A 16,055-nucleotide genomic window follows, 5' to 3' on the forward strand; every position below is an offset into this window, starting at 1 on the left:
TGCTAACAAAATTGAGCACACAGCCATGCAATCTCCATAGACAAACATTGGCAGTAGAATGGGCTTACTGAAGAGCTCAGTGACTTTCAACGTGGCACCGTCATAGGATACCACATTTCCAACAAGTCAGTTTGCAAATTTGTGCCCTGTTAGAGCTGCCCCGGTCAACTGTTAGAGCTGCCCCGGTCAACTGTTAGAGCTGCCCCGGTCAACTGTTAGAGCTGCCCCGGTCAACTGTTAGAGCTGCCCCGGTCAACTGTTAGTGCTGCCCGGTCAACTGTTAGAGCTGCCCCGGTCAACTGTTAGTGCTGCCCCGGTCAACTGCTAGAGCTGCCCGGTCAACTGTTAGTGCTGCCCCGGTCAACTGTTAGAGCTGCCCGGTCAACTGTTAGTGCTGCCCCGGTCAACTGTTAGTGCTGTTATTGTGAAGTGGAAACATCTAGGAGCAACAACGGCTCAGCCGTGAAGTGTTAGGCCACACAAGCTCACAGAACGGGACCGCCGACTGCTGAAGCACGTAACTTGTAAAAATGGTCTGTCCTTGGTTGCAACACTTACTACCGAGTTCCAAACTGCCTCTGGAAGCAACATCAGCACAATAACTGATTGTCAGGAGCTTCATGAAATGGGTTTCCATGTCTGAGAAGCCGCACACAAGCCTAAGATCACCTTGCGCAATGTCAAGCGTCGGCTGGAGTTGCGTAAAGCTCGCCGCCATTGGAGCAGTGGAAATGCGTTCTCTGGAGTGATGAATCATGCTTCACCATCTGGCAGTCCAACGGACGAATCCGGGTTTGGTGGATGCCAGGAGAACGCTACCTGCCCGAATGCATGGTGCCAACTGTAAAGTTTGGTGGAGGAGGAATAATGGTCTGGGGCTGTTTTCGTGGTTCCGGCTAGGCCCCTTAGTTCCAGTGAAGGGAAATCTTAACGCTACAGGAAACAATGACAATCTAGACGATTCTTTGCGGCAACAGTTTGGGGAAGGCCCTTTCCAGTTTCAGCATGACAATACCCCTGTGCACAAAGCGAGGTCCATACAGAAAATGTTTGTTGAGATCGGTGTGGAAGAACTTTACTGGTCTGCACACAGCCCTGACCTCAACCCCATCGAACACCTTTGGGATGAATTGGAACACCGACTGCAAGCCAGGCCTAATTGCCCAACATCAGTGCCCGACCTCACTAATGCTCTTGTGACTGAATGGAAGCAGGTCCCCGCAGCAATGTTCCAACATCTAGTGGAACGCCTTCCCAGAAGAGTGGAGGATGTTATAGCAGCAAAGGGAGAACCAACTCCATATTAATGACCATGATTTTGGAATGAGATGTTCGAGGAGCAGGTGTCCACATAGTTTTGGTCATGTAGTGTAGAAGGACAGCAAATTAAGGCTGTCCTTGGCATTGTGGAATGGCCATGCATTCAATATGTCCCAAATAGGACCCTATTCCCTATGGGCTCTTGTTAAAACTAGTGCAATACATAGGATGCCATTTGGGATTCAGGATACACACCATAAGGTTATGCTTGCTCAGAATACAGCTGTTTGGAATATGTAGGCTAATTTGTCCTCCTTGCTTGGCCAAGTCAACACATCACAGCACGTGCTTCATGGTGATTTCTACAGTAATTTAGCTAGCCTAGCCTAGGAATCTGAATCTCACTGGCTGCCCAATTATTGTCAAAAGAGCTGATCTGATTGGTGAAAAGTCCAATTAGTGGAACAATTATCAGAATAAGGCCGCAAGTGAAAAACGTAGCCTTTGATGGAAGTCTCCTATAATTATTAAAAAAAATATATATTTATTATTTAACCTTTGTTTAACTAGACAAGTCAATTAAGAACAAATTCTTATGACAAACTAGTGTGACTAAACAAATTGACACTATAAACATACATACGAACATGCTTGATAAATGGCATTCATCCGTACCTCCATGTTAAGACTGTTGTAATCGCGTCCCCAGGATCAATTGCTACAGTATATAGGTTGTTGTGGAGAGACGGCGACGGTTGGTGGACTGCTGTCACGACAAATGCACGGAGAGATTCAGCGCGTGAATTTGGCACGCAGTCGATGGTGCCAAGTAGAATCAGACCTCTGACCAGGAGTATACTACGGTAAGTTTAGATTTTAGCTACCTATACGCTTTCTTTTTCTTAATCTTCTTTCGACACATCCCCGTGTTTTTCCTCTTGTCAAGAAGAGTAGGAGACAGAATGGGCGGAAGCGCACAAAGTTATCAAAAAAGCTCCATTGAGAGATATAGGTAAAACACAGGTAGGCTAAATCGTTTTTGTTTTTTTGCTTAATTTTTACCAATGTTTTTTTAGATTTCATCTACATTTTGAATTAACACTTCGTAGCTAGACAATGCTATGCAATCACATCCCCAGTGTGCGTTCATATTCCATCAGTAATAATGATCATATTCTTAGACGCATGCAGACGTTACGGTAGGCCTAACGAGGATAGGGTGCAAATGGCATGAAATTAAGTAGTACACACCAACCACGTGAATATTGTTGACTTTTTCACTCGTGCAGCACATCTGAGATGGCTGTCTTCTTCAGACAGCCAGCACACAGCAGTAGTGGGAGCACAGAACACTAGTTGGCACTGGGTCAACCAATTGACTGGAAGGCTGCAGACACACCCAGGGAATGATAGTGGTTGTCATGCCGCTGTCCTATGGCAATGGATGTCCTGTGGAGGATTCTGTTTGGAAATCTTTGAGGACTACAGTAGATTGTGTGTGTGTGAAAGAATAGTGTGCATTGAGAGATCTATGAACGATCGTAATGACCAATGACCTTATAGTACATCTGTAGCCTACTAGTATGTAGTAGACTCACGCTGGGCACAGACAGTTCAACTTGTAGTTTTGATTTACATTTGGTTGAGTTGTCAACTAACCTAAATTCAACATGAATTCAACATGAAATCAACAAAACATTTCACCCTGTCATTGGATTTAGGTTAAAAATAATTACCTTTCATGACTTTTTGCAAATCCAATCAGTTATCTAATTTGATTCAATGTCATCACATTAAAAAAATAATTGTTGAAATGACGTGGAATCAACATTGACTCACGCTCGCCGTAACGTGATCACGCTCGCCGTAGCCGATGTGAGTAAGACCTTTAAACAGGTCAACATTCACAAGGTCGCACGGCCAGACGAATTACCAGGACGTTTACTCCGAGCATGCGCTGACAACTGGCAAGTGTCTTCACTGAAATGTTCAACCTGTCCCTGGCCGAATTTGTAATACCTACATGTTTCAAGCAGACCACCATAGTGCCTGTGCCCAAGAATGCCAAGGTAACCTGTCTAAATGACTTCTGACCCGTAGCACTCACATCTGTATCCATGAAGGGCTTTGAAAGGCTGGTCATAGCTCACCTCAACACCATCATCCCAGAAACCCTAGATCCACACCAATTTGCATAGCGCCTCAACAGCTCCACAGATGCAATCTCTATTGTACTCCACACTGCCCTTTCCCACCTGGACATAAGGAACACCTACGTGAGAATGCTGTTCATTGACTACAGCTCAGCGTTCAACACCATAGTGCCCTCAAAGCTCATCACTAAGTTAAGGACCCTGGGACTAATCACCTCCCTCTGCAACTGGATCCTGGACTTCCTGACATGCCGCCCCCCAGGTGGTAAGGGTAGGCAACAACACATCTGCCACGCTGATCCTCAACACGGGGGCCCCTCAGGGGTGTGTGCTTAGTCCCCTCCTGTATTCCCTGTTCACCCATGACTGCATGGCCAGGCACGACTTCAACACCATCATTAAGTTTGCCGACGACACAAGTGGTAGGCCTGATCACCGACCACAATGAGACAGCCTATAGGGAGGAGGTCATAGACCTGGCAGTGTGGTGCAAGGACAACAACCTCTCCCTCGACGTGATCAAGACAAAGGAGATGATCGTGGACTACAGGAAAAGGAGGGCCGAGCATGCACCCATTCTCATCGACGGGGCTGTAGTGGGGCAGGTTGTTTGTTTTGTTTGCGTGTGTGAGAGAATGAGAAAGTGTGTGTGTGTGCGTGCGTGAATGAGAGGGTGTATGAAATGCATTTGTGAGCTTGCTCATGTTTGTGAGAGAGAATTGTAATGAGTTGAATTAGAACAAGCATTTAGGTTTAGGGTTGTAGTTCTAGAAATACATATAGAATTGTAATGAGTTGAATTAGAACAAGCATTTAGGTTTAGGGTTGTAGTTCTAGAAATACATAAAGTTCCTTGGTGTCCACATCACCAACAAACTATCATGGTCCAAACACACCAAGGCAGTCATGAAGAGGGCACGACAATGTCTATTCCCCCTCAGGAGACTGAAAATATTCAGCATGGAGCCTCAGCTCAGCCAAGTCTAGGTCCAAAAGGCTTCTTAACAGATTCTGCTCCCAAGCCATAAGAATGCTGATCAAATGACCACTAAGCTAATCAAATGGCCACCCTGACTATTTGCTTGATTTCCCCTTCCCTTTTTACATTGCTGCTACTTGCTTTTTATTATCTATGCATAGTCACTTTACCCCTACCTATATGTACATATTACCTCAACTAACCTATACCCACCGCACATTGACTCGGTACCGGTACCTCCTGTATATAGCCTCGTTACTGTTATTTTATTGTTCCTCTTTTACTTTTAGTTTATTTAGTAAATATTTTCTTAAGAAAAATAAGAGTTAACTGCATTGTTGGTTAAGGGCTTGTAAGTAAGCTTTTCACCTGTTCTATTCATGTGACCAATAACATTTGATTTTTGATTTGATTCAACCAGTTTCTGCCCAATGGGCTATATCACAGTACCTGGCTATATCACAGTACCTGGCTATATCACAGTACCTGGCTATATCACAGTACCTGGCTTTATCACAGTACCTGGCTTTATCACAGTACCTGGCTTTATCACAGTACCTGGCTTTATCACAGTACCTGGCTTTATCACAGTACCTGGCTTTATCACAGTACCTGGCTTTATCACAGTACCTGGCTTTTCTGCTTTGAATTAACCCGAAAACAGATACTGCACTGTTCAGAGATTTATATCCATAGCCAATGTATAAGGTAAACTATGGTTCAGACTTACGAAGTTAGGTCATGTAATATGTAGGGTTCGTTTTGAAGGCACGGTATAGGACGCGGTATAATAAGGCGTTCTTTGAGGCTCAACTAAATCAGCTTGCATGGACTCCTTGATAATGCTGAAAATCCACTCTGAGAACGGCAGACATGTTGTGCAACTCTGTCTCAGCAGCAACTTAGTGACAGAATGGTACCAGGATTTATAGGAGGTAAGCTACACATTCAATAATCTATGTGTCCCAAATGGCACCCTATTCCATATATAGTGTACTAAGGGCCCATGACTCTGGCCAAAAGTAGTACACAATAGAGAATAAGTTACCACTTGGGACACGCACTGTGTATTTGAATGTACGGTAGCTGGGTTGCAGATGTTTTGTAGATGCACCTAGCTGTTGACAGTCCAATACACAGCTGCCTCATTCTGCATTCAGTCAGTCTGTAAACAGTGCATGTATTATTGTACAGCAACACACCTGTTAATCCAATATTGATGCTGAGGAATTTCAGAATCTTGTCAGTCCTGTCAGTTGCCCCTTTCCTAGTCTCTTCTCCCAGTCTCTGCCTTTAACCCAACCCCACAGAGAGGCTTGGAATGAGCCACACCCCAGACTCTGAACCCATTCCATATGTGATATACTGACTCCCTGGAACAGTGGTTCACTGACTCCCTGGAACAGTGATCCACTGACTCTCTGGAACAGTGATCCACTGACTCTCTGGAACAGTGATCCACTGACTCTCTGGAACAGTGATCCACTGACTCTCTGGAACAGTGATCCACTGACTCTCTGGAACAGTGATCCACTGACTCTCTGGAACAGTGATCCACTGACTCTCTGGAACAGTGATCCACTGACTCTCTGGAACAGTGATCCACTGACTCTCTGGAACAGTGATCCACTGACTCTCTGGAACAGTGATCCACTGACTCCCTGGAACAGTGATCCACTGACTCCCTGGAACAGTGGTCCACTGACTCTCTGGAACAGTGGTCCACTGACTCTCTGGAACAGTGGTCCACTGACTCTCTGGAACAGTGGTCCACTGACTCTCTGGAACAGTGGTCCACTGACTCTCTGGAACAGTGATCCACTGACTCTCTGGAACAGTGATCCACTGACTCTCTGGAACAGTGATCCACTGACTCTCTGGAACAGTGGTCCACTGACTCCCTGGAACAGTGGTCCACTGACTCCCTGGAACAGTGGTCCACTGACTCCCTGGAACAGTGGTCCACTGTCCCTCTTGAATTGGTCACGGAACAAAAACACTAATAACTTGTAATTTCCGCCGAGATCAGCTTGTATACCATTACATTTTTATCTTATTGTATGAATTCTCTGTAGAAAACAATGCTTTGATTGCAGCCTGCTGTTCGCCTTATACAATTTCAGAAATATTAGTCAAATAATTAGGGGGGGATTATATGGTCTTGAATTGAACTCATGTTGCTGTGGGCATGCAATAGCTATCTTAGTCCACTAGATGGCGACTAACGTTTATAAAACACATTGGAGGGACTGCAGGGTTTATACAGAGTAATTTATTCATCATACTGCCTGGATGACAGAGGAACTGAAAACCATGACCTGTTGTGTTCTGCTGTGAACCTGACCCTCCTCCCTTTCAGCCATCAGCTGACTGACCTATGGAAGGACGAAGAGCATGCCATGTTATCAATCCGCCTGACTCTCCTCATGGATCTCTTCCAAATACATGGGAGAGGAGACTGTGGGAACATCCCAAACGGAGCCCTATTCCCTAATATAGTGCACTACTTTTGACCAGGGCCCATAGGGAATAGGGTGCCAGTTGAGACATGCCCCTTGTTAGCAAAGGGAACAGCTACAGACTGTATGACAGAGTCCATTCGCAGTCCCATTTTTTTTTAAATATGCCCCAAATTGCACCCTATTCCCTATCGGAGCGGCTGGGAGCCTAGTGGTTAGAGTTTTGGGCCAGTAACCGAAAGGTTGCTGGATCGAATCCCCGAGCTGACTAGGTAAAACTCTGTCGTTCTGCCCCTGAACAAGGCAGTTAACCCACTGTTCCCCGGTAGGCTGTCATTGTAAATAAGAATTTTCTTAACTGACTTCCGTAGTTAAATAAAGGATAAATATATAGTGCACTTCTTTTATTATTTATTTAACTAGGCAAGTCAGTTAAGAACAAATTCTTAGTTACAATGACAGTCCTACACCGAACCCTATTGGCCCTGGTCAAAAGTAGTGCACTATATAGGGAATAGGTTGCCTTTTGGAATTGGGATGCAAACTCTGTAAAACAGTTTGTTCCTTCCCTCAGCTAACAAGGGGTCTGTCTCAACAAGGGCTGTCTGCCTTCCAGCTCTAACAAGGGGCCTGTCTCAACAAGGGCTGTCTGCCTTCCAGCTCTAACAAGGGGCCTGTCTCAACAAGGGGCCTGTCTCAACAAGGGGCCTGTCTCAACAAGGGGCCTGTCTCAACAAGGGGCCTGTCTCAACAAGGGGCCTGTCTCAACAAGGGGCCTGTCTCAACAAGGGGCCTGTCTCAAAAAGGTCTGTCTGCCAAGGTAACCTGTCTAAAATGGCTGGGTTGTGGCAGGGACCTCACGATATGATCAGTATTACAATATATGATATACATTACGATCCTTCACGCACCACGATTCTATATGTCTTGAGATTTGATTCTGCTATAGGGTGGAACTACGGGTTGTTGTAATGCATTACATTTGAACTGCGATGGTACAAGGTACTTTTCTTAACCTGTTGGGGATCGCGTGCCCACTGGAGCCGCGTCTTGTTGTTTTTAGCTGAGAGGAGTGGAACCCGGTGTGGTCGTCTGCTGCAAATAGCCAATCCGTGACAAAGATCGACAAGTTGTGTGTTCCGAGATGCCGTTCGGCACACTACTGTTGTACTGCAGCGTTATGTGTCTTTGTGGCCTGCCTTAGCTTGCACGGTTCTTGCCATTCTCCTTCAAACTCTCTCATCAGCGAGCTGTTTTCGCCCAGAGGAGTGTCGCTGACTGGATTCGTTTTTTTTAGTCGCACCGTTCTCGTTAAACCCTAGACACTGTCATGTGTGAAAGGCCCAGGAGGGCGGTCGTTTCTGAGATACTGGATCTGGTGAGTCGTATCGATGATCATACCACTCGTTTTGTCCATTCTAACAGTCTGGCTCGTTTTGTTCAAACAGTAACTGAATGTCTCGATGTCTGTCTGCCTGCTTTTTATAGCAAGCCACAGCCACATGACTCAATGTCTGTAGGAGCGAACCATTTTTGTGAACGGGGTGGTGTACCTAATAAACGGGCCACTGAGTGTTTACTGCTCATACCCATATGAACACAGTACATGTGACATGTAGACTGTTTCAATGTCTATAAAGTGTCAAACATTGTGTTCAAGCTTCTTCGATCTTGCCATTTCTGGAGAGAAATATTTGTGTTGGCCTGAGCTTTTGATAAATATTTACCCTGGGGTATGACCACTCTCCCCACACACGTATGGGTAATCAAAAACCCCTTGCATAAACAACACTGGAGCTAGCTATCCTGTGGGCTCGCACATTCTCACATATCTACTGCCCTCGTAAAATAGCACGGGTCAGACGTGGTCAGACGAGATCATTACCAGTCATAGATTTAGTTGTGCCAACTTTTAGAATGTTGAATATTGTTCTAATTCTCGATTTTACGTAGTATTATTAAAAATCTTCCCCATGTAATGTTAATGAGGCTGCTGTAGAATTGTTACGTTTAATGTAAATGCATCATAATGTACAAACCATGGTCCCAGTCATTTAGAATTCAATAGGACCTCTGTGGTCCCAACTCCCTAACTACATGGCTCTGATCTTGACCAGTCTGACGTTTCTAATTTAGTGCAGTTGTGTTCTGTAAAGGAATGCGCTGTTTGTGCCCAACCTTGGCGACGCCAAATCATCATTGGCACTATAGTGTGTCTAGAACGTGGTGTTATCGTGCCTTTCTGTTAGTCAGCAGCTCTTGCAATTCTACGTGCATCAGCACCTGCTTTTTATTGTTCCGTAGAGAAAGACTCCATATGTCTGCTGCGCCGTAGAGAAACACTCCATATGTCTGCTGCCCTGTAGAGAAACACTCCATATGTCTGCTGCGCCGTAGAGAAACACTCCATATGTCTACTGCCCTGTAGAGAAACACTCCATATGTCTGCTGCACTGTAGAGAAACACTCCATATGTCTGCTGCGCCGTAGAGAAACACTCCATATGTCTGCTGCGCCGTAGAGAAACACTCCATATGTCTGCTGCATCGTAGAGAAACACTCCATATGTCTGCTGCCCTGTAGAGAAACACTCCATATGTCTGCTGCGCCGTAGAGAAACACTCCATATGTCTGCTGCATCGTAGAGAAACACTCCATATGTCTGCTGCCCTGTAGAGAAACACTCCATATGTCTGCTGCGCCGTAGAGAAACACTCCATATGTCTGCTGCATCGTAGAGAAACACTCCGTATGTCTGCTGCGCCGTAGAGAAACACTCCATATGTCTGCTGCGCCGTAGAGAAACACTCCATATGTCTGCTGCCCTGTAGAGAAACACTCCATATGTCTGCTGCTCCGTAGAGAAACACTCCATATGTCTGCTGCATCGTAGAGAAACACTCCATATGTCTGCTGCGCCGTAGAGAAACACTCCATATGTCTGCTGCGCCGTAGAGAAACACTCCATATGTCTGCTGCCCTGTAGAGAAACACTCCATATGTCTGCTGCGCCGTAGAGAAACACTCCATATGTCTGCTGCGCCGTAGAGAAACACTCCATATGTCTGCTGCGCCGTAGAGAAACACTCCATATGTCTGCTGCGCCGTAGAGAAACACTCCATATGTCTGCTGCGCCGTAGAGAAACACTCCATATGTCTGCTGCGCCGTAGAGAAACACTCCATATGTCTGCTGCGCCGTAGAGAAACACTCCATATGTCTGCTGCGCCGTAGAGAAACACTCCATATGTCTGCTGCCCTGTAGAGAAACACTCCATATGTCTGCTGCGCTGTAGAGAAACACTCCATATGTCTGCTGCGCCGTAGAGAAACACTCCATATGTCTGCTGCGCCGTAGAGAAACACTCCATATGTCTGCTGCGCCGTAGAGAAACACTCCATATGTCTACTGCGCCGTAGAGAAACACTCCATATGTCTGCTGCGCCGTAGAGAAACACTCCATATGTCTGCTGCATCGTAGAGAAACACTCCATATGTCTGCTGCGCCGTAGAAAAACACTCCATATGTCTGCTGCATCGTAGAGAAACACTCCATATGTCTGCTGCGCCGTAGAAAAAAACTCCATATGTCTGCTGCATCGTAGAGAAACACTCCATATGTCTGCTGCGCCATAGAGAAACACTCCATATGTCTGCTGCACCGTAGAGAAACACTCCATATGTCTGCTGCACTCATTTGTGTTATACTGTACACTGAGTGTACAAAACATTAGGAACACCTGCTCTTTCCATGACATAGACTGACCAGGTAAATCCAGGTGAAAGCTATGATCCCTTATTGATGTCACTTGTTAAATCCACTTCAAATCAGTATAGATGAAGGGGAGGAGACGGGTTAAAGAAGGATTTGTAAGCATTGAGACCATTGAGACATGGATTGGATTGTGCATGTGTGGAATTCAGAGGGTGAATGGACAAGACAAAACATAAGTGCCTTTGAACGGGGGTATGGTAGTAGGTGCCAGGTGCACCAGTTTGTGTCAAGAACTGCATCGCTGCTGAGTCTTTCTTGCTCAACAGTTTCCCGTGTGTATCAAGAATGGTTCACCACCCAAATGACATCCAGCCAACTTGACACAACTGTGGGAAGGAAGCGTTGGAGTCAACATGGGCCAGCATCAGTGTACATCAGTGTAGATGTATGGTGGTGAGTTGGCATTAGATGCCCCCTGCTCTTCCCAGCGTGGTGGAAGTGGAGCCCTGTGGTGTGGACTCCTGGAGCTGCAGTGGTGGCCTGGATTGTTGTTCTAACGGCTGATTTGATCCCTCTGAGCTAGACTTCTCCCTGGCTATTTATGGCAGATTCCCTGCTATCAAAGCTCCTCTCTTCAGCCCGTACATGGTTGCTCCTGTATGAGGTTACCACCACGCCGATTTTGGCACACAGTCCTCCTCAGCACAGTCACGAAAGCGCGCAAAGCCGGCCTCTCACTCTGAGACTGTCAGCTGCCTGATGTTAGTGGTTAGTTAGAATGGACTTTTTTAAAATCTGGCAGGCAGGGACAGCGGACCGGTGACTGGATCGTTGGACTATCATAGAGTAGAACCTGAGGAACATAGAACTTTTGGAATAGTCTGAAGAATAGAACCACCTGCTTCTTTTTAGCATCCCTATTTCTCTCTCCCTGTTCCTTACCTTTCTCTCCCTGTTTCCCCCCTTCTCCATACCCCTCTCTCCCTGTTTCCCCCCTTCTCCTTACCCCTCTCTTCCTTTTCCCCCCTTCTCCTTACCCCTCTCTCCCTGTTTCCCCCTTCTCCTTACCCCTCTCTCCCTGTTTCCCCCCTTCTCCTTACCCCTCTCTCCCTGTTTCCCCCCTTCTCCTTACCCCTCTCTCCCTGTTTCCCCCCTTCTCCTTACCCCTCTCTCCCTGTTTCCCCCCTTCTCCTTACCCCTCTCTCCCTGTTTCCCCCCTTCTCCTTACCCCTCTCTCCCTGTTTCCCCCCTTCTCCTTACCCCTCTCGCCCTGTTTCTCCTTACCCCTCTCTCCCTGTTTCTCCTTACCTCTCCTTACCCTTATCTTTTCTCTGATGTCTCTCGTTCCTGGACTGATTCATTTGGCACAGCTCTCTCCCTAGTGCTCTCCAGAGTGGTCTGTAAGGCACTGTTGTATAATTGTTGGCTGCTGAAACGATCTTCTCCATCGTGGATGAGGCTTGATCCCGGTGCCGCTTTGGAAAGGTGTGGACCCTAACCCTGTCCCATCTGCACCTCCTGTACCTCCAGCCTGCTCACTACTGACCAGACTTCTCGCCCCCTGCTGGACAAATTAGAGTATTTTCCTTCATTGGCTGCAAAACCCTGAACTGTTATTTTTCACTATTGTGGTGTTGCCCCACCATCTCAATGTCGTGCTGAGAGATTGAATGTAGTTGGAACCAAGGACAGGTAAGTGCGTTACCTTCATCAGGGCCGGATTACCGAACAGACACGTAGGGCACATGCGCTGGGGCCCAATTTTTTTTATTTTTTTATTTTGGGATTAAGTGAGGTTGGCCTTTAGAGATGGGGGGCCCCCCAAATAGCATATTAACACGTCATAAGCAATGTCAAAATGTGTAGAATAGCAGAAAATTTGCTTTAAAACTGAATAATTTTCCAGGGCCCCTTGGAGGTAGGTGCCCCGGGGCCCGAAATCTGATAGTCCGGCCCTGATCTTCATTCCTCCTTTTTGTTTACTGAAGATTTGCAAGTCTAGTACTTGGTCTTAATAATGAATCTGTCAATGTTGAGGTGTAATGTATATGGATTGCATCATTCATAGGATGTACGGTATGCACACCTCTTCATTGACTGTGACCCAAAATGCAAATCCCGGACCGTGATGTTGATATAGGCTAAATGATGGCGCACTTCAATTCAGCTTATGTAACATGGCCAAAGTATGCAGTGTCTTGAAATAGAGACAATATTGGCATCTGCTCCAGTAGACTAAAGATAATTCAATCAATTATCTTATGTGACATCAGTGGTTTCGCCTAGTTACACAGGAGCGGGGCATCATACATATAAAACTAACACATGTAATGTTGTCAGCTTATATCTCTCTACTGACAACAGGCCGAGGGCTCTGCATGCTTTTAGAATTAGTGGCGACTCGAGGAACCAAAACTCTCATTCTACTAAACATCAGATTCTACTATTCTGGCATGGGGCTAAGAATGAGGCATCACCTGTCTACTGCAGCCCGTAGATCACACTGCTCTAAAGACCAAACTCACTGTCTCGAAAGGATATTAACTCTGTTTTGACTGTGTGTGTGTGTGCTCCCTCATTGATTTCCTCATAGAAAACCCTACTGTATGTTTTTAATATCAGATGAGTTGAATAAGGCTGCTATGGAGCAGATGCTGCAGGAATGGGTTTGGACAGTGTGTTCCAATGCTGTCCAGTGGGTCCAGCCTTCATTTCCCCAAGTCTTTGTTGTTATGGCTCCTCAAATGGCACCCTATTCCCTATGTAGTGCACAACTTTTAACCAGGGCCCCAGTGCACTATGTAGGGGAATAGTGTGCCGTTTGGGACGTTGACAGTGAGTATGAGGACCTGCCCGGAAGGATCTGGGGCTGCTTGATGATGTTTAGAGTCCTGCACTGTCACTTCCATCACAATAAAGAGGTTTACTGCTGCTGCTGCCCGAATGCTTAACCCTGTCTTCACCCTGTCTCCCTCTGTAGGAAACACACACACACACGCACACACACACACACATACACAGTTGTCTTTGACTGGCCCAGTAAGAGGACGTGTAAACAAGTTTTGGTTGTAGGGAGAAATCTAATGCTTTTAGATTTGTGGCAAGCAGTCAAAGAATGTGAACTTAAAGAGAAAAGAGATTCTTGGGATAATCACTGAACATGTTTCAGGCTTTGACCCTGTGGATTACTGTGGTCGGGTGCTAAACCTGTGCTTTGGTCGGGTGCTAAACCTGTGCTTTGGTCGGGTGCTAAACCTGTGGTCTGGTACTAAACCTGTGGTCTGGTACTAAACCTGTGGTCTGGTACTATGCTTTCTACTGGTTGTCTTCTCTACAATCACATACTAGGGTTGTAATTTTCTAAAGATCAAATTACAATAGTTACCAGTAAACACAGATGCCTGTATCTGCTCATACAGGAGTAATTAAATGCCTAGTTAACACATTTTGGGGAGATAAATAAAAATGCAATATTTTAAAAACATTTTATCAGGGGGTGCTGCAGCACCCTCAGCACCCCTACTTCCCGCGGCCATGCTGTAGGTATTTTCCAACAGCTATGGAAACCGATGGTTTTTGTTCCACCCTGTCCTGGGTGGAACAAAACTAAGCTTTGCAGTGGAATTACTCACACAAACCCCATAGACAACTATCAATTGATGTCAGTGGTGGCTGGTGGGCGGTGATACGATTGATTTTAATGGCTGGTATGGAACGTCCTCTGATCGAGGACGTTCACATGTCAGAGATTAACTCTATTATTCTGATTTCTTGAGCACCGTTACCTTGAAACCTCCACATGATGAAGAGTTGTTATAGATGTGCTCTACAAAATTGCCATGGCATCTTGATGTACAGTACAGTATACTCTGAGTGTACAAAACATTATGAACACCTGCTCTTTCCATGACAGACTGACCAGGTGAATCTAGTGGAACGCTATGATCCCTTATTGATGTCACTTGTTAAATCCACTTCAGATGAAAGGGAGGAGACCGGTTAAAGAAGGATTTTTAAGCCTTGAGACAATTGAGACATGGAATGTGTATGTGTGCCATTCAGAGGGTGAATGGACAAGACAAATATTTAAGTGCCTTTGAATGGTATGGTAGTAGATGCCAGGCTCACCGGTTTGAGTGTGTCATGAACTGCAACACCGCTGGGTTTTTCCATGCTAAACAGTTTCCTGTGTGTATCACCACGCCTCCCGAGTTGCGCAGCTGTCTAAGGCACTGCATTGCAGTGTTGGCAGCTGTCACTACAGCCTGGGGTTCGATGCCGGGTGCTTTACTTGGCTCATGCACTCTAGCGACTCCTTGTGGCGGGCTGGGTGCCTGCAAGCTGATTTCGGTCGTCAGTTGAACAGTGTTTCCTCCGACACATTGGTGCGGCTGGCTTCCGGGTTAAGATAGCGGCTGTTAAGATGCGCGGCTTAGCGGGTCGTGTTTTGGCCTTCGTCTCTCCCGAGCGATGAGACAAGATCGTAATTGAATCGCAATTGGATATCACGAAATTGGGGAGAGAAGGGTGTCAAATTACTAAAAAAAGAACGGTCCACCACCCAAAGGACAGCTTGATGCAACTGTGGGAAGCATTAGAATCAACATGGGCCAACATCCCTGTGGAACACTTTATTGGACACCTTGTAGAGTCCATGCCCCGACGAATTGAGGCTGTTCTGAAGGCAAAAGGGGGTGCAACTCAATAGTAAGACGATGATCCTTATGTTTTGTTCACTCTGTGTATATCCTATAGTAACATGATCAGGCCAGAGAGACTGGTGGAATCTTCCATTACATGGAAACAGGACCAATACCAAAAAACGAGACTCTTCCTTAGTAAATCGCTCCCATCTCCTTACTTTACCTGTACCCCCTCTTCCCCTTAGTAACGTTACTTTACCTGTACCCCCTCTTCCCCTTAGTAACGTTACTTTACCTGTACCCCCTCTTCCCCTTAGTAACGTTACTTTACCTGTACCCCCTCAGCCCCTTAGTAACGTTACTTTACCTGTACCCCCTCTTCCCCTTAGTAACGTTACTTTACCTGTACCCCCTCTTCCCCTTAGTAACGTTACTTTACCTGTACCCCCTCTTCCCCTTAGTAACATTACTTTACCTGTACCCCCTCTGCCCTGTAGTGAAGTTACTTTACCTGTACCCCCTCTTCCCCTTAGTAACAGGCCCTATCATACCCTGTCTCTCCATTCTGCCTTTATTAGGAGACGGTGACAGCCAGCCAAGCAGGCAGGTAGGCTCTGGCCCAAGATGTGTGTTTAGTTTAGCATTGTGCTGCAGCTAGGCTGCTGCTCTGAGCTGAGCCTGTCCAGGGCAGCTCACACAGCCAGCCAGAGGACCATCCTACTCCTTCAGAATGTTTACTCTGGTATCCAAAGAAGAACCACGTTCCTGCACTCTCTGGCTTGCGTCACTGGAGCTGACATTTTGGGGGCCGTCGGGGCAGGATTCTCCCTGGTCTTATATGGTAT

The 16,055-nt window shown here is 46.2% G+C and overlaps 1 protein-coding gene across 1 annotated transcript in view; it reads left to right on the plus strand.

Annotated features, from left to right (window-relative positions):
- The first annotated feature begins 1,793 nt into the window (after nucleotides 1-1,793).
- Nucleotides 1,794-16,055, plus strand: part of LOC139550224 (supervillin-like) — a 100,297-nt gene continuing 86,035 nt past the window's right edge. Inside the window, 1 exon segment of the mRNA XM_071360951.1 lies at nucleotides 1,794-2,123. The gene's annotated coding sequence lies outside the window, so the exon portion shown is untranslated.

This window comes from Salvelinus alpinus, chromosome 23 (genome assembly GCF_045679555.1).
Source record: "Salvelinus alpinus chromosome 23, SLU_Salpinus.1, whole genome shotgun sequence".
NCBI lineage: Eukaryota > Metazoa > Chordata > Actinopteri > Salmoniformes > Salmonidae > Salvelinus > Salvelinus alpinus.